The 23,970-nt window shown below is 39.2% G+C and overlaps 1 protein-coding gene and 1 pseudogene across 6 annotated transcripts in view; one reads left to right on the forward strand and one right to left on the reverse strand.

The window, feature by feature from the left end:
• GATAD2B (GATA zinc finger domain containing 2B) overlaps nt 1-23,970 on the forward strand; it is a 65,051-nt gene that overhangs the window by 13,554 nt on the left and 27,527 nt on the right. The window lies entirely within an intron of this gene.
• Nucleotides 11,224-11,342, reverse strand: LOC118613062 (annotated as a pseudogene).

The following is a 23,970-nucleotide window of genomic DNA, read 5'->3' on the forward strand; positions in this document are numbered from 1 at the left end:
CATTCTCTGCACCACTCACATGGATGTATCGACTGGATAAAAATCAGAGGTAACCGTTAAAGAGTTGCAAAGGGATATACATGTATGATATAATACCATAAAAATTTTTAAACTTGAAAAATACAATATTTTTTATGTAGATATATCTGCATACGTAAAGTAAGATTTTACTAAAAACATGGCAGTGATAAACACCAAGTTCAGTATAGTGGTTACTTTTGAAGAAAAGAGGGAGGGAAATGGGATTGAAATAGTTATTGAGAGATCTTAAGTTAAATTTTGTGGTGTTTTATTTCTTAAACTACATACTAAGTAAGTGGTGGTTGTATTATTTGGTATACTTTTTTGTAAATTTGAAATGTTTAATAAAAACAAATGAGAAAGTTTACTTGGATCAGGGGGCAGTCAACTAAGGGCTGGTAGACCAAATTTTGCTTGCTGCCTGTTTCTGTCCAATGGCCTAAGAATTAAGAATGGCTTTTACAATTTTAAATGGTTGAGAAAGCAGAAGAAAGATATTTTATGATATGCAAAAATTATATTCATATTTTGGTGTCTAAGTAAAGTTTCATTGGAAATAATCACACTTATTCGTTACATATTGTCTGTGGCTGTTCTCACAGTGCTGCGGTGTGAGTTACTAGTCACAACGAAGGTAAGTCGCTGGCACTTAAAGTACTTACTGTCAGGTCCCTTATAGAAAGAGGCCAGTCTGTGGAGTGGATCGATTTTGGTCCTAAATTAATGATGTATAACTGGACAAATGGGCTGTTATTTGGTGACTACTTGTATTATGTTAGAGGTAGTTATTCCTGGGTAGTGGTGGTGGTGGTGGTTCGGTTTTGTTTTGAAAGAACATTTTAATCAGAGGAATATTGGTCAGCCAAATATTGACTTTCATGGAAGTTTCAAAATGGCCCCTTAATAGTCTCATCTTGTTGAATAAATCTAAATCTTTAGCTTGCTTGTTATTAAAGTTACTGATTCTGATTTAACCCTTGGTATTTGACAGTTGTAATTACCTACCAGAGCTGTATGATTTGGGATTGGTATTTTACTAGCCTTTATTTCTTATTTCCAACAATTTTCAGCAAATCAGCATTTTAGAGGACTGCAATATCTGAATGAGCAAATGTACGAAATCACTTCAGTAAGGGCATCTTTTTCAGCAATCCTTCTTTTAGTTTTAAGATGTATTGAACTTTGGCCAAGTTTAGCTTTGGATACTTAACACATAGAGCAGGAGTGGTGATTTGAGTCCATTACAGTATGGCTGGCATTTTTTAAAGACATAATGCTGGGTCCCTATAGAATAAATTTTTCTTAAGCAGATATTTCCACTTCAGAGCAACATGATCTAATTTTGATCATTTGTAGAAAAATATTGACTCACTTAGTCATCAGTATTTCCTCAAGAAGCACTGATTTTTCCCTTGCACTCCAGTGGGTAGTCTGAGACACAGCACCAGAAGTCAAGTAATTCTATTTGAGGTAGCTGTCGTTTGTTCACATTCTCCCGTGGTTGCATAAGATTATTATCATATCAGAAAAAATAGAAAAAGCAAAATTAGATGATTCGACTGCTCTTTACTCTTCTTTCTTACAAGGTGTCTTAAAAGATACTGTTTCAGTTTTCAAAGCCATAGCCACAGTATTAATTATCTGGAAGTATTTGCTGAACTAATTTCTCTTTTTAAGAGACCCTTCAAAATGGTATCTTAATAAAGTTGCCCTGGATGTAAAAAGCAATGAAACAAATATCTAGTCTGATGACGTTTTTTTCCCTCTAAAAGTTTTATGGATATAGAAGTAGAATAAACTCCTCTACAGTTAAAATTTCAGTCAATATTGTTACTGCTCTCTTGGTCTGAAGATTTTTCTGTCCACTCTCGAAGGCCCACAAACCATTGTATTTATGGTTCCTTGTACTGCCCTCCCCCCCCCCCACACACACTAGATTATTCCCTTTATCTGCCCTACTTCTTATAGTAGAGAATCCAGTTTTTGTTTGAGTGGCGTTTTTGCTTAGAGATAGGCAACTTTCTTGTTATTAGGAGCCAGTATGTTTCATGTTTGTCTGTTTACAGCTTTCTTTAATGCTAGAGATTTCCTTGTTAGAGGGATTTTCAGAGAGACTTTTTTAACTTCCAAAGCCAAAGGTATGAAAGCCTCAGGGAATAGGTTACAGGACCCTGACATCAAATGTAATTATCTTAGAAAGCTTTATAGGTAAGAAGGAATGCGTAACTAAGTGGAGCTGTGTAGCTAAAGGAAGGACCTGAATACAGTCAAGTGTCTTGAATTCAAGGGTAAATCCTCGCATTGTCAGGAAATATTTAGGGACTTGTCTTCCATCTCCTCAGGTGTCTTGATTCCGTACCTCTTGCACCTGACTTCCAGCAGCGTTGAGGCAAAAAATAACAATCTCTTGCTTATCAGTTTTTGTTTTGATTTTTTTGATAAACTTTTTTTTAACTGAGGTATAATATACAGACAGAAAAAGTTTTGTAAGGTGACCCTAGGTAGTGATGTAGAAGACTACCTGCACCCAGAAGCTCTGCATAGTCCCTCCTAGGCATTAGCCTTCCCCACCCCTACGGGAACCACTGTTCGGGCTTCCTCTGGTAGTATTTGTGCTCAGCTGCAGCGTTGAAATTGTTGGTAATAACAGCCACAGCCCTCCTCGTGGGTAAAATCATGTCGTCGTTTACTCTATAATAGTTCTCGACTGGGACGATTTTGCACACCCCTCCCCCTGCCCCAAAGATATTTGGCTGTGTATGGGGACATTTTTGCTTCTCAGAACTGGGGGAGTGGGATGTTACTGGCATCTCATGTGTAGCGGCCAGAGGTGCTGTTAAGCATCCTACAGCGCACAGGACAGCTTCCAGTGACAAAGAATTATCTGGCCCAGAGTGTCAGTCGATAGGACTGAGGTTGAGAATCAACCCTCTTCTAATAGCTAGAGCCTGTTGAAGTGATTATGGCAATAAGTGATACAGTGAATCATTGAAAACCTATTCTGCTTTTGAAACTTACGTGAGAAATCATCAAAAAATCTCTCTTCGCAAGGAACTCTTAAGGATAAACTTATTAAGGTGAATATTTACTGCCTGGTAAATGATAAACCTTTGCCCAGTGTACCAGATCCTACCAGTCCTAGATCTTTGTCCCTGAATTGAAGAAAAATGATAACTTTTGTCATATAGGCAAACCTCTACTAATGGATTGGGAGAAGCTGCCCCTAGGTGAAATCTAGACCAGGCAAGTTTTCCCCTTTGGACTGTGAGTACAATTTCAGAGCATTTTATCCATTCTTGCATGAATATGTTCTCTCATTTACTGGATGAAGTATACATCTAACCCTGGGCCCATTTTGATGCCCAGACTCTTATTTTTATATATTGCTATAGAGGAGTGATGAATGTTCAAAACACAATCTTGGAATATTTTATCCATCAATTCTGATTTTAAACTTCTCGACCATTTACAAGTTAATTGAGCAGATATATATCAGTGTAACCCTGTATAATAATGACAATTCTAGGTGAGTATTGCTACTTTGGCCCTGAAAAAACCCTTTAACTTACAGCATATTTAGTATTTGGTCAGCTAAATCTTTTTTCCTAGATCGCTGGTCTTTAACCTAAAGGTTAAAGGTATCTTTGCTAGCGTTCTGTATACTACTATAATAGCCTTCTTACCAGTCTTCCTGTTGAGTTTTCTGGTAGCTTATGCCCCTTCTGGCTAGGCCTAGGAACCCTGTCCCTTGTGCATATATGTCTTTTAAAATTATGTTAAGTTCAACTAGTATTTTTATTTTTAAAGTTTACTAAATGTTTGGATAGGTAATGTATACACATGGCGCAGTATTCCCAATTTTTTATGCTTATTTGCAACACTTGAGTCACTAGAGGTCTTTGCGGTCTCTATAACAGTCTTATTTCCTGTAAACCCAGAAGTAGTGAACACATTAAGTTATACAGAAAAATAGTGTGTACTCCCTAATTTACATGCTGTGTCAGGACAGGGAGTCTTGTTCCCTCCTGTACCTGTGTAAGACCCAATCCATATTCTCCTTTGTAAGGCAATGTATCTAGTTTTTATTTTACTTTAAACAAAAATTTAGTAAATACATCCTCCCAATTAGTGGTAGATGCTTTAGTATCAGTCATTCAATCACTAATTTATAACTCAAGTAATTGAAGATAGATTTTTTCCCCATTAAAATAGAAATTATTCTATTTTAGCTAATGAGTACAGAGTACACCTGTTTCTAGAGACTAAATCAGTGCATTATTTTGGAAGTAATTCCCAATTCATATATCTTGCACTGGGAAAGCAAAATGGTTTTCTTTGTAGTACTGTTTGATTGCATGGTGTGCCATGTCTAAATATGTAGAGAGGAACTCTCCATCTCCTAAGAATTAACTTCTCCTTTTAACTAGTTGAGCTTTTATACACCTAATGAAAAAATTGAAGCTGCTTGATCATAGGAATGGGGTTCTGCTATTCTGTGACCAGACTTCTTGTTGTAATAGTAGCAATTTTGAGACAGGATCTGAATTCTCCAGATAGACTAGACCCACTGAAAACAGAAAGGTAGGGAGTTTGTAGGAGAGAACTAACAGCTAGATAAGTTTTAGCTTGTTTTGGGAGGAACGCCAATAAATAGATTGTGAATTGTATATGAAGTAATCTAAATATAGGTTAAAAATTTTAGGTTGGCTTTTTAATAAAAAATAGATTTTATTTTCCAATGGTAGTTCTTATTTTAATATACTTGTTTTCTGAGCCCAAGGATATATGTTAAAATTGGCACAAATAATTTAGTAAGTTTCTTATAAAATTTATGAAGAGCAAAGATGGGTGACTATATATATATGTTTTGCAAATTTATTTCTGATATTGCTGAATTTTTTTTAGGTGTTTGATTCGATGAAGTTCATATTTCTTTTGTAGGAGTACCTTCAAGTTTTTAATTATAATTAAATTGAATTTTGTTTTCTGAGCCTAGATTTGATAATCACCTCATTTCTTTTAGTGGTTATCCTTTATAATTTGACCTTCCCAGACATCTCATTTATCAGATCTCTTTTGTATATATCTAGATGGTATGTACTTATTAGCCTTTCAAAAGAAGTCCTGGATGAAATCTTTTATGGGTAAAAATCATACAGGCCTGTCAAAGAGTTTGACTTAAGTTGTATTTGGCTAATATTTTCTTTAATTTAATGGTTTGGAGTTGAGATTGGCAAGGCAGGCATAGTGAACTTGGCTCTTGAGTTTTGGCCAAGAAACCCTCAAGTTGTCATGGTGTAGTGGAAGAGTAGGAGCTTTTCAGCCAGCATCTGTTGTCAGCTGAATGAGGGACTTCATTCAGATTTCTTTATTTCACCAAGTTAATTTTTATATCTATACAACAGGAAAAAGACCCTACTTCCTGGTTGGTCGTGTGGGTTAAATAAATATTTAGTGCATTAAATGCTCAGTGAATGTTAGATATTTTCTTTTCCTTAAAGAATTTTATATTCAGAGCATCACAACTTGAATAACTTACCAAAAAGTTTTTTTAAATTTGCAGTTTTCAGTTTGCACAATTAAGCACCTTTGGTGTGGATGATTACAGTTTAGCTGAAAAGAGCAGGGTTGCTGGCCACCATATGGTTCTTAATTTTCCAGGATCCTGAAGAAAAATACCTGTTGATTTGAGAGCATTTCTGGTACCTCTGGACATCTAATCAGTATACGAAGGCAGATACTGTAGTGAACACAGTGTACTGCCTCAGCCTGTTTAAAGTTGGAGAATTAACTCATGGGTGATGGTAATCACCACCGACAGGATAATTTTATCTAAGCCTTTTATATTATCTTAAAGACATAAAAATCGACCAGTGTTTAAATGCAGTCAGATGTATTCAGTGGACTCAAATGGGCATGATCTCTAACGATTTGTAAAGAGTCTTTCCTACCCTGATTAAACATAGAAATAGTGAGCTTCAGTTTGAAATTCATAGTTGGTCTTTTGTGGAAATGTCTCGAGTAAGAGGAAAATGAGTTATTTTCTTTGCCTCATTTATCACAGAGGTGATATTTTATCTCCTAAAATGATGGCAGTGCCCAAATCTGAAGACCTCTAACTACAACTTCTTGTGGCTGAGATGGCACAACGTCCACCACTTGAAGCTTGGATGTGGGGTTTTCCTTTGTAGTTTATAAGTTATCGAATGCCTTATGCCAGTGGCCAATACCGTCTATTTCAGATTTTCCTCAGCATTTGTTTTCTGAAAATTGAAGTTAATATTAGGTTGCTCAGGAAAACTTTTATTTCCAAATTAGTATCTTTAGGTATAGTGTAGATTATTTTTCTCGACATTCTCTAGATTTTAGAAGCCTTAATTGGGAAAAGCAAGTATTTTATGAGCGATGGAGTGAGTACAATTATGATTTGAGTTTCAGAGGCTCAAATGAGGTAAGCATTTGGAGTGGTATATTGATAGGGGATATCAGTTGAAAAGTAAGGAAATCTCCCCCGCGCACTCCCTCCCTATTCCTTGTTTGTGAAGAACTTCCTCAGACAAAGATCCCTGAGTAAAGGTCCCCAGCCAGTAGACCTCTGGAACAGTTACCACTGCCTTACCTCTTTGCTGGGATTTCTTCTCACCGGTTTCCGAACCCTTTTCAGTACTTTTGGTAAATGAAAACTCCTTTTAAAGTGATCAGAGACAGTTGCTCTAAAACAGAAGAAGGACAGTTAATCAAGATCCCAGCCTCAGATAGGTCTAGACTCTTGAGCTGTCTGTAGAATGACGCAGGATGTGCGTGGTGAATAGTAGGCGGTGGGTAAGGAGTTTGCTGGAACACGAAGAGGAAGGAAGTTCTAGCTGGGACACAGACAAGTCGAATGATACTGTAACCATACTATGGCTGGGTTTAAGCCATTTAAAAATTTTTATTCTTTTTTAGTTGTGGTAAATATATATACATAACAAGGGCCTGTGTCGTTTTAATAGTGTGTTCGTATCCTGTCTTGACCACTTTGCTATGAAACCTTGCCATGATTCATTTCAGAGTGTGGATTCAGCTGCCCTGAGTGTGCGTGAACTGCTGAGGCTAAATCAGATATCTGCCTGTGGGACAGTTTCAGGGAAAGATCTTGAATGAACACGTCTATTGTCGCATTGGTGTCTGTTCCCTAGCACTAGCAGTTAAGGAATAAAGAAAAGGAGCATGGCTGGCAACATGTCTTTGTGGGGCTTTTCGTCATTTGGAGTGTGTGTTGGTATTGATGCTGTGATTTCCTGTCTTAGATGTTGGCTTCGGAAACTAAACAGTTAAAGCATCATGATTTGAGAGGAAACTAGCTCTCATGAATGAAGGCAAAGTTTGGCACTAGGCCAGAATAATGGGGGGGGGGGGTAGTTAGGGTGGGGAGACTGACTGACTTTTGTACCAGGAATGACTTTAAAAAATTAAGAGATAATTCCATGTCCTGAGGTTATAAACCGGCTACAACTGGTTTTTCTCCCCCCTCCCCTGCCCCCGCTAGGCATCATGGGTAAAAGTAAGCATCCCCCTGTTTCTTTTGTTTAATATAACAGTACGCCATGTGATTGGCAGGGCAGTGCCCGCTTGGAGAGTGGGTTTGTGCAGGTCTCTCGAGGGGGCTGGCACGTATGGGGGCCGCTCTCGTGCCATAGAAAGAGCTTCTCTAGCGCTAGAAAAGAAAGAGAGAACCTTTCCCTTCCTCCCCTCCAAAAATCCTTCAAACCAGAACCTAAACCCACCTCTTGTTCTTTCTTTTCCTCCTTTTTCTGTTTCCCCTCTTTTCTTGTCTCCAGCTTTCCTGGCAGCTAGAGGAGGGAGCAGAAAAATGTATACCTGTAAGTACTTTTAACTGTCTTGCTTCCCACCCCCACCCCTTCTCTTTTCCTGAAAGCAGAAACTCAGAATTGCTCTGAGTTCTTCACAGCCTTGTCCTGACTATGTGCAGAAGGTGGTGTGCTGAGGTTTCTCATGGGATTGAAGTAATAAATACTGTCGTGGTTTAAAATCTGTTTCGGAGTAATTGTTTCTCATACAAAGCTCCTTTCCGTTTGGATCCTCAGCCCTTCTGCCTCATCCCTTCCCTGTAATGGTCTCGGCTTCCAGTTTTCTTTGAGTTGAAGCTGTAAGAGGAATGTGATGCTAAGGTTTTCTTTTTCTTTTTTCCTTTCTTTTTAAAAATTTCTTTTGTCTGTAGCAGTGATGGTTCTAGTTCCCCCTTACGCTCACTAACCGCCCCCCCTTCCCATGTCAGCTCCAGCCCTGCTCTGTGAATGGAGTCAACCAGCTGACTGAGTGCTGGCATCATGCCAGGGGCTGCGAAGCGATGAGAATGCGCGCGCGCTCGCGTGTGTAAGTGTACACGGAACACAAAGGGAAAGGCCTGCAGTCTAGGAAATCACAGGCTATTATATAAGGAAGTCTGCGTCATCTCTGCTTACTTGGGCTGATGGACAGGGGAAAGGCTTAGGGCAAGAAAAATACCCTTTTGACACACACACACACACACACACACACTCACACACACTTTTTTTCTTTGCTGTCTTTTAAAAAAAAAACAAAAAACCTATTTGTGTTGTGGCAGTGTGAGAGGGGGCTCCTCTGTCCCGGGGTGGTGACTGTGCTCCTCGTGGAAGCAGTCGCCCTCGTGAGAGGCGAAGCAGCTTGTTTGGGTTCTCTTCCTCCCGCCCCCATTCAGAAGTGTGCTTGCTTGAGGAAGACGGGCGACTGGAAGAGAAATGCCTCCTGGGTTTAACAGCTGTAATTTAAGATACCTTTTTTTTTTGTTTTCAAACTGTGTCTAATCTTTCAGAGTTACCAAGGGTACAGAGGTAGGTGGACAAGGGGGGAATCTGAAGGAGAAGCAAAAGGCCAGATAAGAGAGCAAAAAATATCTGTTAGCTACTCTTTTGAGTCCCTCTCTTTTTCTCTGTGTGCTAGTTATTTACTGTATTAAAGAAATGCCGTGTTCTCTCTGCTGTCTGCTGCAGAGTTAGAGTTGTACAAAAAGGGAAGTCAAGCAGCACATGGAAGGGGGAAAAATTAGAGACCTCAGCTTGCAGGCGTTGGAGGTGCTCGAACTTTGGAACTCAGTTGGAACGATTGTTGTTCATTGGCCATTGGGAGCTCATCGTTAATTTAGAGATTATATTTCAGTTTACCACAGATTTACCATGGTGCCTTTTTTCTTAATTTTTCTTTATGGCTTTCCTAGGTGTGGTGCATACATGAAGCAACCTTGTGTTAGGCGGACATGTGAAATAACATGTATTAATGAATGAAAGAGTCGTACTGTTGCAATTGTTTTATGAGCGTTTATTTTTCCTTCATCTGACCATTCAGAATAATGGTGCTGATATACAAGCATTAGGTATGGAGAATTTGGAGGGAGAGGGAACTTTTGAACTAGTTTATCCTATCATAAGGTTTGTCAGGTTGTAGTCTAGAGGTAGCTTCTTAATTCAGTCTTTTTGTATCTTTTTGTTACAGTCTCTGAATTTGTGTTTTGGCCACATTTTCACAAGCAACAGTCTTTGCACATATGTATGTTTTTCCCTTTGGTATGTGAGTTTTGGTGGAAATGTTGGGAGATATGTATGTTATGCTCTAAGGGTTGCCAGGTGAGTTTTGCCGGAGTGATCGGCCTGCTCATTCCCTGTTGTCCCCAGTTATCTACTCACCCCCTAGTAGCTGGAGCCCACTCTTCCAAGTTTCCTTTATAAATGAATTAAGGGAGATCATTTCTCAGTCAGTTGAATACTAGAAGAGAAAACAGCAACAGGCCAGCCTAGTTCAAACCTATAGGCTAGATAAAAATACATTCAGAGCTGTGAGATTCCCTAGTTCTTAGAAGTTAACAATTACCTTTTTGAGTTGGCGTTGTCTTATGCTTATGCTATTATTTGGTAATGCTGTGGGAACCAGCCTTTTTACATGTGTGTATGTGTGGTATTATGTTTCACCTTTTATATTGGTTTACATTAAATATAAAGGGAAGGGAAGATGTAAGGCTTATTTCACTCTACCGTCCTAAGATTCGGTCTGTATGATGCTTGCTTATTGGACTGACAGGCTTCAAAGATCTATCACAGCCTTTTTTAACTTTCCTCTTGGTGCCTGGAAGCCAATTAGTAGGAATAATCTTATGATTAGGTAGTTATAATCAATGAGACATAAGTTAGCACATTCTATTAGTGGACAATTTTTTTTTTCTTTTTTCTTTCTTTTTCCTTAATTCTCATAGGCCCTTCTTAATGTTTAGGAGTGTGAAGATTAGTTTTGAAGGATGTGTGAAATCTGCCCTTGACCCTCTCTGTATCCTTCATTCTAGTATCATCTGTTTTACATGTCGTATGGCAGATTTCTTTTGGTATATGTCGGAACTTTGGTACTGACTTACATTATTATAGTATTTAATATTATACGATTATTTTTGTGCTGACTTACAAGGTGACAGTCGGAAAGGGCTGCTTACCTCTAATTCGTTAGCTTTTTAGGCAGCACATCTTAACTTGTCACAATTAAACACAGGAGCCTTTATGATCCTTGGCGCATTTTACTGAACAGTATGTCACCGAGAGCAAGATCCTAGGCTCTTCCATTCAATGCTGTGAGCCAAGGTTTGTGTAGTAAAGTCAGTGATATCGAAAAGACATGGTAAGAGCAAGTAAGTAACAATGGTCTGTCCGTTTTTATTTAGAATTACTATCTTACCAGTTTGGGTTAAAAAAACAAAATGACAATAGATGGATAGAATAGTACAATGATTAAGACCATGGACCTTGCAGTAAGAAAGACCTATGTTTAAATCAGACTGAGACCTTGGAAAATTACTTAGTTTATTTATTCTGTTTTCTGTTTTGTAAAAAGAATTATATACGTTATTAAAACCTTTTTTAAAGGGCTTTAATAAGATAATGCACTGTAAATCACTTTTTAGCTCCATTTGTAGCAAATAAGAGCTTAGTGAGTATTAGCTGCTATTAGTAATATTCCTTACCGTTGGGTTTGTTTACTGCCATTTATTAGCGTCTTTCAGCCAGTCTGTGGCTGCCTCTTCCTTTTGCTCTGGGTAGATCTTTTGAGTTAGACTGGATCGATTGACCTATATGTTGGAAGAATCTCGATCAGGAATCAGCAAACTTCTTTTTTTCTTTCTTTCTTTTTTTTTTTTTTAAACACCTACAGCACCTGGTTTTCCTAGGTGGTCTCTCAACCAAGTACTAACCAGGCCTGACCCTGCCTAGCTTCCGAGATCAGATGAGATCAGGCACGTTCAGGCTGGCATGGCCGTAGACCACCACTGCCTCTTTTTGTAAATAAAGTTTTACTGGAACATAACCACACTTATTTGCTTGCAACAGCATAGTTGAGTAGTTGGCCCACAATGTCTAAAATATTTACTGTCTGGCCCTTTACAGAAAAAGTTTCCAGGTCCCTGGTCTAGATAAGAGTCTTTTTTTTTTATCCAGAAGAGTGAGCCAGGAAGCATGTTCTAGAAATCAATAAGGAAGTAATTAAAATAGACAAGGTTTAAGTGGACCAGAAGGAATTAATCATTTCAGGCTGTGGGACTGGTATTTTGTGGTCTGGGCAGTAGTAGGATACAGCTGATATCAGGTAAAGAAAAAGTAGGTGCCTTTGGAATTGGTTAGGTGGTAATAGTATTTATGTAGACTTTTAGGGGCATTTCATAGTAGTGGATATTAAAGGGAAATACAGAGAAAAAGGTTTGCTGTCAAGTAGTTTGCATTAAACCTGGAAAATAATATTAATTGGTAGAGTATCTATAGCAGGGATTCTCAACTCCCAGGCCATGGACCGGTACCGTTCTATTGTGGACTGTTAGGAACTGGGCCGCACAGCAGCAGGTGAGCAGCAGGTGAGCAGCAGGTGAGCAGCAGGTGAGCGAGCAAAGCTTCATCTGAATCTTCATTTTGCAGCTGCTCCCCAGCGCCAGCATCACCGCCTCAGCTCCTCCTCAGAGCATCAAGCATTAGATTCTCATGGGAGCACTGGTCCCTGGTGCCAAAAAGGTTGGAGACCACCGTTATAGTATATTAATTAGAGTGGGGCAGCAGTTTTCAAAGTGTGGTCTGTGGACTCCCGGGGATCCCCTAGACCCTTTCAGGGGGTCGTGAGATCACAACTGTTGATAATAATACAAAAGCATTATTTGTGTTTTTTACTGCGTTGACATTGTCATTGATGATCCAAAACCAATAATGAGAAAAACTGCTGGCGCTTTAGCACTAATCAAGCAGTAGCATCGGGCTGTATGGATAAGCATTGTATTCCCCACTGCCATGCAGTTTAAACTTGCAGTTAAAAAACAAAATCCAGTGCCATGAAGAATGTTCTTGATAAAGGAGTAAAAATGAATTTTATTTAATCTTGACATTTCAGAAGATGGCTTTTGAATATTTTGTGTGATAAAATGGGAAGTAGTCATTACACGCTTTAGTGCTACACACTGCAGTACAACTGAGTACTGCTTTCTTCACAGAACACTGTTTTTACTTGATGAAAGAATGATCAGTGAACTACGGTCTTCGGAGTGTTTGGCAGACATATTCTTGAAAAATTTCAAGGAAAACAGCTGTATGTGTTCCCAGCGATAACATTCAAATAAATATTAAACCATGCGTTTGACAGCTTCCCAGAACCTAAGTGCTTTTTTTGATGAGATTAGTGGTGATATTAACAAATGTGATTTTAAAAGAATATTGTATAATGAAATGTGTAGACGTTTGATATCCACATGACTTAGTGGACCAGAATTTTCCAAGTGACCAATCAATGTTTGATGTAACAAAATCAGATTTGGATAAAAGATGCATTCAAAGTGTAAGATCGACCAATAGATTTTAATGTAGCAGTACGATAAGGTTTCACATTTCACATTGCAACTAACCCTTAGAAACTACTGTTGGCTTTTTTTTTTAATGAGGTAAAATTCATATAATTAACCATTTTAAGTTGTACAATTCAGAGGCACTTAGGACATTCACAGTGTCGTCCAACCACTACCTAAATCAAATTCTAAAACATTTTCATCACCCCCGTTTCTCCATCCCCCAGTACCTGGCAACCATTAAGCTCTTTCTGTCTTTGTGGGTTTATTTATTCTGGGTATTTCATATAAGTGGAATCATACATTATGTGTGACCTTTGGTGTCTGGCTCCTTTCATGTAGCATAATATTTTTAAGATTCATCCACGTTATAGGATGTATCAGTACTTTATTCCTTTTTATACCTGAATAATATTCCACTGTGGGAATATAGTAGTCTTTGACTAATGTAATTCCATTATAATGTTGAAGATGGAAAAAAAAAAAAAAAAAAGATTTCCAGCCGGGGCCACTGTGTGGTGTGGGGTTTGCATGTTCTCCCCATGTCTCCATGGGTTTTCTCCGGGACTGCATTGTCCTCTCATGTCCCAGAGATGTGCACATTAGGTTAACTGGCATGTCTAAATTGTCCCAGTCTGAGTGAGTGTAGGTGCGAGCATCCCTGTGATGGAAGGATGTCCTGTCCTGGCTTGGCTCCCGCCTCATGCCCTGAGCTCCTGGGATAGTCTCCAGCCACTTGCGACCCTGAAATCGAACAGGCAGGTTGGAAAATAATTATCTGACTTGTTTTTATTTTATCTTTCTTAAATGTATATATAACTCATATTTATTGCAATGTTTAGCATTGGAAGTGTTTTGGGTCTTAGTTAGAAGCTAGGTGATGTTTTTGTGACCAGAAATATGCCGTAGGACCTTAACTCTTGTTGATATCAATTACACTGGCTTCATTATAAAGCTGCAGTTTCTAGGAACCTAGCCAATGATGTTAAGTGAGGACTTACTGTATGCCACATTTTGCTTGTTAATTCATCAGTTGATGGACATATGGATTGTTTTCCACTTTTTTGCTTATTGTAAACAGTGCTGCTATGAACATTTTTGTTCAAGTTTTTGTTCGAAGACTTGTTTTCAGTTCTTTTGAATATTTATCTATGAATGGAATTCCTGGGTCATATGATAATTCTGTTTTTGATGATTCTTTTTTAGGAACCACCAAACCATTTTTAAAAGCAGCTGTACTATTTTTACTCTCACCAGCAATATAATAGGGTATATTCTACTTTGTCCACTTCTTTACCAAAACTTGTTTTTTTCTGTCTTTTTGATTATAGCCGTCCTAGAGTGTGTGAATTGATATCTTATTGTGGTTTTGGTTTGCAGTTCTCCCATGACATTGAGCACCTTTTCATGTGCTTATTGCCCATGAGTATACCTTCTTGGAAAAATGTCTGTTAATGTCCTGTGCCCACGTATATTGAGTTATGAGTATAGCAAAGACAAAAATATCTATAATTACGATCATTTGGAAAGACTATTACAACACCCCTCTCTGGTATCAGTGCGAAGTCATGAGTTTTAATAGATACACATATGTATGTGCACACGTGCACACGCAGACTGGTATGGAAATAAATAAAGGGCCGTGTGTGTGGTTACACTGGGAAACAGTGACACCACCCTAACAGTGACACACTCGACACCGGACCTTGGTTTCTAAATGCCGTTCTCCAATAAAACTGGAGCTCTTTGGAGAGATGACAGAGGCAGAGAAAAAAATCACATGAACCTGAAACATGTGGTTCCAGAAAGTGATGAAATGCTAAAAAAAAAAAAAATGATGGGGAGCCAACTCGAAGGAGCTCCCAATGACTGACCTGGGACAATTCGAAGAACGAAATAAGTGATGTTAGTATTGGATTATAATTCATGGGATGAAATAAATATATTCACAAGTCCATACTGCTATAAAAATATTTGAATAAGTAAACAGGAGAGGAGAGAGTTGATTATTACAGTAAAATACAAATTAATAAATATAGACTGATGAAAACATTAGGCAGATACTACAGTAATAATTGCTGCAGGCAGAAATTGCCCATGGATGCTAAAATAAGTGAGTGGAAGTTTGAGCAGAATGGGCTTTTGCATAACCTCAGAGTACCTTCCCATAATATCTTATTGGGGGAGAAACCTGGCAGATAGCACCTCAGTCAAGTGACTAAAGTTAGCATTAACCACAGCGCGACATACCCACATCACGTTCTTCCTGATACGATACGCTGAGAAAGGCACAACATTGCTTTTGTGATATTCTTGACAAAAACATGTAACCTCATTCTAATCATGAAAACACATCAAGTAAACTCAAATTGAGGGGCATTTTTAAAGAACTGGCCAGTACTCTTCAAAAACGTGAAAGTGAAGGAAGACTGAGACACTGTCACAGCTTGGAGAGCAGGTAGCCACGTCAGCCAAATCCAGCGTGGGGTTGTGGCGCTGCTGTTTGTTCCCTGGTTGCAGTAATCCTGCTGTGGTTGTGTAAGATACTAACATTCAGGGGAGCAGGATGAAGAGTATATGGGACTTTTCTGAATAATTTTTTGCAACTTTTCTGTAACTTTAAAATTATTTCAGAGTTGGAAACGTTATTTTTAAATAATGAGTTCATTAAAGACTTTAAATCTTAAGTTTTAATAAAGTACTCTTTCCTTTCTAACTAAAGTACATATCAGTGTCAGACCAGATTTTTTCCCATATACTTCAACTAAAACAACATATTGTAGCAGATTGAATGCAGAAGCAGCTATGAGAATCCAGCTGTCTTTTATTAAGCCAGACATTAACAAGATTTGCAAAAATGTAAAATAATGCCACTCTTTCCACTAAATTGTTCTTTTTGGAAAATAGTTATTTTAAAAAAAATAAATAAATGATATTTATGTTAGCGTGGAATGTGGGCTTGTTTTTTAAAATGAATTAATATTAAAATTTTTTTGTGTTAATTTCATATATGGTGACTATATGATAGCTATAGCCCACAAGCAAAATCTTTTTGTAGTTCTCGATTTTTAGGAGTATCCTCTTAAGAGATTCTGAGACCAAAAAGTTTTGAGAACCAGGAGAGTGTTCCTAACAGTTATGACAAAAATTAAAAAATCCAGTGGCCCAGAAAGGATAGAAAGTATTATTTTCATGTAATTGCCCAGGATGAGTGGTTCTTGTACCATGTGGTGATTCAGAGACTCAGGTTCTTTCACTAGGACATTGGTTCTGACACTTCAGTGTGTGTCAGAGTCCCCTGCAGAGCTCGTTAAAACACAGTCCCTGTCCCCAGAAATTCTGATTCATAGGTCTGGGGAAGGAGCTTGAGAGTTTATTTCATTGGCAAGAACTTACTTACCCTAACAGTCAGCAAGGGAGGCTGGGAAATGTGGCGCAGTGAGCGGCCACCATGGAGCGAGAGGATGAGTTTTGATGGGCAGTGAACAGCCAGATCAAGACATTGGAAGAATAAGGTCTTGGGTAGGATGAACCAGGGAACATGTTCTATCAGATAACGAGCAGGAATTTACTTAGAAGTGTGGCAAGAGAAGGCCTAGGAGGGTGGTATATGCAAATATAGACGTGAGACCGTAATTTGGAAGCTAGGGACAGAATAACTGGGTTAGGAGGGCAGAGGAGAGGAGGCCAGGCCGTAAATAATGGAAGGTATTATAACATATTGCAAGAAGGCTTGTTAGATTTATGTGGTAAGTTGAAGCAGCAAGGAGCCAGCTGAGAAGCTGTTGTCTCCTGCTTTAAAGGTCTCGTTCTGCTGTCTTCCCACTTTAAATCGTAATCACAAAACCATTTTAGGGACCGTTGGTGCCCTGGTGTTTATTACCCTAATATGTGTATCTGATCCATAACTTTCCCTAATGTGACCCTAGGAGGTGGCAGTGGCGTATGTATATATTCACTCACCTCCTTGGACCACGAACCCAAATGAAAAATTTGGGAAGCCAAAATTTGGCCGACTGCCTGCAGTAGGGTAGGGGTATTGTACAGGGGCTGAGGCTTCTTTCTTTAGAAATGAAAAGATGTTTACATACAAGATAACCATCAGAAATCTCCATCTAGAAAGAAGGCTGAATGATCCGAAATAGGGGAAATTAATCCATTCCGCCCTTGAAATTAGAATTCTGTAGCATTTGCTCAGTCTTATGCCTCTACTAAAACAGTGTGCAGATGAAGAATCCAGTTATTCACTTAACAAATAGTTAGCAAGTGATTTTTTAAACTGCTGGGAACTTACCTGAGTACTGTGGATATGTCAGTGAACAAAGTAGACAAGTCTTTCCATAGAGTTTAAAATGTAATGGGGGAAGGAGACGGGCAATAAGCAGATGCATACCACGTCAGAAAAATAAAGTAGGGTTTAGGCGAAAGGGTTGATGTGCTCTTGTTTTCAGTGTAGGAGATCAGTTTAAGTAGAACTCATGGCATCCTGCCTAAGAAGGGCTTAAGACAAATTCTAATTCAGCGTCATTTGTAATTTTTACAGCTTTAATTTGGAGAAGTAAACCTTGGCTCAGCGGGGAGTTCATAAAAGTGAATTGTACTTTTTTTGGACCCCCTTCTTTCTTTACAGCGGCTTTCGTGATGCTCTGCCAGTGCCTCCTGAAGTCGTGTCAGGCTGCTTTCCCCGACTTGCCAGATTCGTTTCTAACCTCTCACTGGCAATCTCACCGTGTATATTGCAGCATCATAAGCACGCCCTTTAGGGTCTGAAATGCCTTGCGCGTTTCTTTCTATCCTATACAGGGATCGGGCCGGTCTCTCTTGGTTCCACGTTCTCTAAATACCCTGTTAGTGAGAAGTGGTTGATGGCGCTTAGACAGCCGTGTAGGTGCATATTCTTCTCAACCCTCATTCACACTATTTTCTGTTCCACACACTGCCGAATTCCAGAGATTGCTACCTCTAGGGCTGTGTGGAGGCACCCTCTAAGCTGACCCAATAAAATGGTTCATTCAGAGATAATGTCACTCTTTGTAGCCCCTAGGAGAAAACCTGTTGTGTAGCCATTTTGTTTTCCCTTAGGGGTTTTAACCCCTCTGTGAGGAATTTGTTTTACAGTTTTGTGTGTGTGTGTGTGTGTGTGTGTGTGTGTGAGAGAGAGAGAGAGAGAGACAGACAGACAGACAGACAGACAGAGACAGACAGAGACAGAGACAGACACAGAGAGAGTCAGTGTGAGTGAGAGTGTTTCTTGAGGAAACCGAACTAGAGAGCTTGCGTCCTTGGAAACTGCAGTTACTTGCTGGCAGTGATGGGCAGTAGGAAGCCTTGGAAGGAGCTGAGTCGTGGGGTTTGCATTAAGGGGAGGATGGAGATGTGCAGAACAGGACCATTGCTCTGTGATCTTTGCCAGGACCTGGGAGTACAGTTTGCTTCCAGTTCAGTGGGAGACAAAGGGCCCTGCGTTCATCCATACACCTGCAAGTAGAGGGCATGAGCCCACTAACCTCTGAAGCACCGTTGAGATAGAATTTATTTGTATGATTATGTTTGTTCCTTTAAAGTACATGAATTGGCATTAGAGAAACTTTATTAGTCTTACTCTTTGTGGAATAAATAACTAGTTAGGCTGCTACTTATAACCTGTCCCTTATACTTATCCCTTCTCTGTTATGACTAATTTAGTGCTGCGGCGAGCTATGAATATCGTTGGGGGGGTATGTGGAGACATTTTTGTGAGAGCAAAGACTTTTGTGAGGTTTTCCAAAGGCTTGTAGGTCACTGCTATTTCCCTGTCATGACCACCTCCCAGCTCTTGTTTCCTCAAAGTACAAAAAATGTGGTTACCCTCACAGGCCACTGAATTCAAATGCCTATGGCTTTATATGTCTGATCATGAGAGTATGGATGTGGTAAATACTTGGTTTATGTGTGTTCTGATGTTCTCATATGTTGTGCCCGAATAAAAGTCTTTACTGGTGCAACAGAATGGAACAGGTGACTACCGTCAATAAAATGGAGTTGGCATGAAGTCGAAACCCACTCACCATCCCTGGGGTGGTGGAAGGGGCGTGTTCTCAGCACTGGGATCAGACCGAGGTTTTCGTCTTGCCTCTCCTTTTCACCGTGTCACCTGGGTAGGCGTGTTAGTCTGTGTGGGTCTCAGTTACTTCGTTCGTGGACTGGGGATGATAGGGACTTCACAGGGAGGTTCTGAGAATTAAGTGAGCTGTTTCCGTGGTTCTTCACACGCAGCGTTGGTATTTAGCCGTCACTCACACGTTATCCTTTGTCCTGTTTCCCCAGCTCCTTTGCCCCCAACACACAACTCGCTATTTTCCTTCCCGTTGAAGTGCACTTCCCCGCAGTGGTTATCAGATTCGAAAAATGGTTTATCCGAGAAGAGGCTCTCCAGGTATGTCTGTATGAAATGGACCTGGGCGAGCATGGTTTTCAGAGCAGCGTGGAAGATCACAGCCATGCAAAACTCTTCTCTCCTGCTGCCCATTGGTCAGTGCCCTGGTATGTAAAACGGGAAAAGGATTTTTTGTTTTCTTCCTATAAGTAAGTTGGCCCTTGAATTAGTGCCCCCACCCCTCGCCTGCGCAGTCGAAAATCCAAGAATAACTTTTTTTGTCAATTCAAGTGGTTATTTTTCACCTTATTTTTTAAAATTTTATTTAGTACTAGTTTCAAGTATGGTTAGACATTTACATAGTTTATAAAACAATCCCCCTGATTGCTCCCTGCCTCCCGTGGCCCTCCACCTAGCCATCATATTGATGCTAACTGCATTCCCTCTGCCATGCTCCCCATCCCCACGACCATCTATAACTACAGATTTGTACTGCTTTAACCCTTCAGCCCGTTCTCCCAAGAATAATTTCATTCCCCAAAAACCTAAGCCGTCCCTTGGGCCAACTGTATTTTTATTGAAAAAAATCCGCATATAAGTGGACCCATGCAGTTCGAACCTATGTTGTTTAAGGGTCAACTGTATTATTTTTTAAGTGTTCCAAAGGAAAGCCTACATTTATTCTACTTCACACAAAGAAAAACGATAGTTTTATAAATTATGAGGGAGGTTGGAAAACTGACTAACTCCTATTCCTTTATTTAATTATATACTCCACAGATTGCTTATTTGCCTATTTCTCTTGTGAAAGTTTAGGACCGTCATTCTTAAACTATAGAGTGTTTAATAGTCACTAGTAAAACATGATGAAAATGCAAGTTCCTTGGCCCCACCCTGAGAAATTCCAGTTTATTACTTTGAAATGGGTCTGGGAAGATGCATTTAAATACATAGCTGAAGTAATTCCGATGTAGGTGGCCTAAAATGATACTTAGAGGAACACTGATTTAAAGTAAAAGAAAAATGACAAAACCAAATTTATTAGGTTCCATCCATGAGTCACACATCGGTCTGCTTCGTTCTCCAAATAGCAATCCATATCCAGACCTTCTGTGGTGAAGGACAAATTTTTTGTTTTGTTTTCTAATATAGCATGGATCAATGCTTTTGTAATTCGGTGAAACAACTTCCTAGAAAAGGAGAATTAAAAAAGCTACACAAACTTCAAGACCAGTATTTTTTATTGTTATATTTAACAGGCATAAAATTAGCCTGTGAAATTAAAAGTTTCTAAATGCTCTTTGAAGGCACGTAACATATTTAATAGATTGGAAGTGTTTTGGAGGCAGGCACCCCTTCGAGTCACAGTTCCTGGTACTCACTGTGTATGGTCGTTTCCTGTTCATGCTGGGAGCGGATCACCCCTTCTGCCAGGGGGCTCCCTGTCTCAGGCGTGCTGCCCTGCTCCACGCCCTTTCTCTCCTCTGCCCAGCTCCTCAGATGAGTGTTTGCAAGAGAGAGAGATCCTGGAAGCCAGGAGTTTAGTCACCAGAAAAAAATATGAGTGCCTGTTATGTTCAGGTTAGGCGAAAGAGATAAGAAAATGAATAATACATGTGGTTCCCGACCTCTGGGAACTCAAAATTTTTTAAGGGAAATGGACAGGTAATTCAGTAATGAGACAGGTTCTAATAAGTTCAAAAGTTGTGAGAATACAGTGGAGGGAAAAACTGCTTAGGGGAATGGAAGAGGTTTCACAGACACGGTGACCATCTGATTTACTCTGGACACGACGACACTGTTAGCGGCGAAAGGGACACTTAATCATCATGAGGGAACGGCAGGCATAAACTGGGACCGTCTCACGTAAACCCGGATGCTTGTCACCCTACTCGTAAAAGAAATGCCTATATATATATATATATATATATATATATATATATATATATATATACATACATACATACACACACACACATATATATATGTATGTATGTATATGTATATATTTATATTTATAAGAGTTGGAAGACTTACTAGGTAAAGAAAATAGCACATAGAAAAACTTGGAAGCATGAACATGTTGGTGCACCTAGCACAGGAAATACTTAGGGGCAGTGGGGTGGGATGGAGCTTGCATACTGAGACCTCAAGATCATTTAAAGTGTTCGCTATGAATTAGGAGAGAAAAGACGATATCCTGAACTGAGGAAGGGCAGGAAAGTTGGAAAGAATAGAGAGACCCCGGAGGGACTTGCATCTTTAGAGATACTTAGATTTGTGGAAGAAAGGGCATTGGGCTCCCAGTACACTGCTCGGACCTCTTCTTCCTGCCTCACAGACCACTCCTCAGTCTTCTTTGCTAGGTGGTTCTCGTCAATTTATCAGCGTTGGTGTATCCCCAGAGCTCGGTCCTCAGACCTCTTCTCTGTCTACACTCACTCCTTAAAGGACTTTTGTCTGCTTTCATGACTTTAACTTCTGTCTACGTATGTTTATGAGACCTGAACTTGTATCTTCTTCCCAAACATCTCTTCTTAACTCTAGATTTGTGTCTACTAGGCATTTCAGACTTAACATGTTAAAATTCTACTTTTCATTTTTACTCCAAACATGCCAAATTCACCAGTTTCATAAAAGTCATCGTCATTCACTCAGCTGTAGAGTTAACAGCCTTGGAGTCATCCATGACTACTGCTTCATATTTCTAAGCAACATTTCTAATAGCCTTTCTTTCAAGGTATAGCCTAACTAATACTTGTGATGCAAGACCAGACAGGACTTGGCCCCGGGTTCTCTGTCTTGCCTCTTTTCCTACTGCTCTCCCTCTTGGATATGGCACTTCATCATCACCTTTTATCTGTTTCTTGTACATGCTAAGCACATACCAGTAGCCTCTACCTGTTAAGTTCTCTCCCAGGTACATGCATAGCTCACTTCCTCACTTATCTCCAGTGTTCTCTCTTAGACAGGACTTTATCACCTGTGCTTTTAAGAATAGGCTTTTCCCACATCTAACACACTATCCCCTTTTTATGCTTAATTTCTTTCAAGGTGCTTATCACTACTTTACATGTGTGTATTATTTACATATTATTTCTTTTCCCCACTAGGATGTTAAGTCCATGAGTATGGAGACTTCAATATTGTATCCTCAGTGCCTAGAATGATGCTAATAATGTAGGCATTTCATAAATATTGTATTTCAGGGAATATAAGATGCATGCCATTGATTTTATGAACTAATAAATATTTTATGGACTAATAAGAAAGAAAAGATGCTGTCAGTTGTTAGATGCTGTAGATTATAGGACATATCCTGATACCAGAGGTTAAAAATCAAGGAAAATATGTGTGTTAGAGTCTATGAAAAGTTATTTGTTGAATGAGTGAAGTAGAAAAGAGTATCTCACATGGCTTCAGGTTTTCTAACTTGATCAAAGGGAATGATGGCGTCTATTGTAAATATGGAAAGAAGGAGTAAGATTGATAGAGGACAGGATACCTCCTCACAGTCGTGTAGCTCACAAAGCAGAAGCAAGAAGAATCTTGTAGGAAGGGGGAAGAAATAAAAACTGGGACTTAGATTATATTCTCAGGTCCTCCGTGTTTTAACATTCTTATTACTAGGTTCCATCTTCTTCATATCAAGGTAAACATGTCTCTAGATTTCTCAGTTACTATATGATCCTTGAATTCATTCTCAAATTACTTGTATTTCTTACCGTACTATGTATATACTAGGTGCTTCAAACAAATTATTTCAAGAGAATCTTCACTTGATCCCTTCATTTAGATGGAGGCTCTTATTTCCACCAACCTTCTTTCTGTGTTTTTTGGAGTTATTTAAAATATTGCCTGGGAGTGAACAGATCTTAGACCTCTGGCTGATTGTTGTCTCCCAGTGGCAGAAAGCAAACCAAGAATTGCCTGTTCTTCAGATATAAGAGTGGGTGATGGTTTTAGTACTTCCTTTTTTAACTGTCAAAAAAAATATTTACTTACCAGACTATCCCATTCTGCACCCCATAGATGTCTGTACTCTGAATTCTCCCTGTATCTCTTCTTCCTTTTTATCACTGATTTGAATAGATGAGTAGAGTGAATTTGGTGACTAATCATTACATGTTTTATCAACATGAAAATTTTATCAGGTGCAACTAGTCTTATTAGTGCTTGCAGTAGGAAAGGGAATCTTATTTCTATGAAAGGACGCTAGCAAAGGCAAGTCAGAGCTACATGTTTTTTTAGTTCTTTATAAAGAATTATAAAGCATACTATTTATTCCTTTTTAAATATAAAAACAAGACATAAAGAGTCCAGATTTCTTATGCGATGTGTTGTTTTTTCCCTAAGGCAACTAGTAGGACTGTGACATAACACAGAGAATGAGCTTGCTCTTCAGTTGAGACCCTGTCATTTGCATGTAAAGAGCACCTTAATCCTGCACAAGCACAGCAGGTAGCCTGCCTATCACATCAGGAGGTCTGCCTGCACGTCACCTTGATACCGCTGCCCAGCCGAGTGTCACGCACTACCTGCATTCTTCTGCCAGACTGCTTTCCGGTTCTCTGTGGTCCAGTTAAAGTCTTCCTTTTGAAAAAGGGGTCTGTTCTCTTTGGCTTATTTTTTTAATTAAAACAATCTAAAATTTTTCAATTTTTTTAAAAATAGAAAATGTTTATAGAAAAATATAAAGAATAGTATGATTAACAGC

The sequence above is a fragment of the Rousettus aegyptiacus genome, unplaced genomic scaffold (assembly GCF_014176215.1).
Source record: "Rousettus aegyptiacus isolate mRouAeg1 unplaced genomic scaffold, mRouAeg1.p scaffold_m13_p_17, whole genome shotgun sequence".
Classification (NCBI taxonomy): Eukaryota; Metazoa; Chordata; class Mammalia; order Chiroptera; family Pteropodidae; genus Rousettus; species Rousettus aegyptiacus.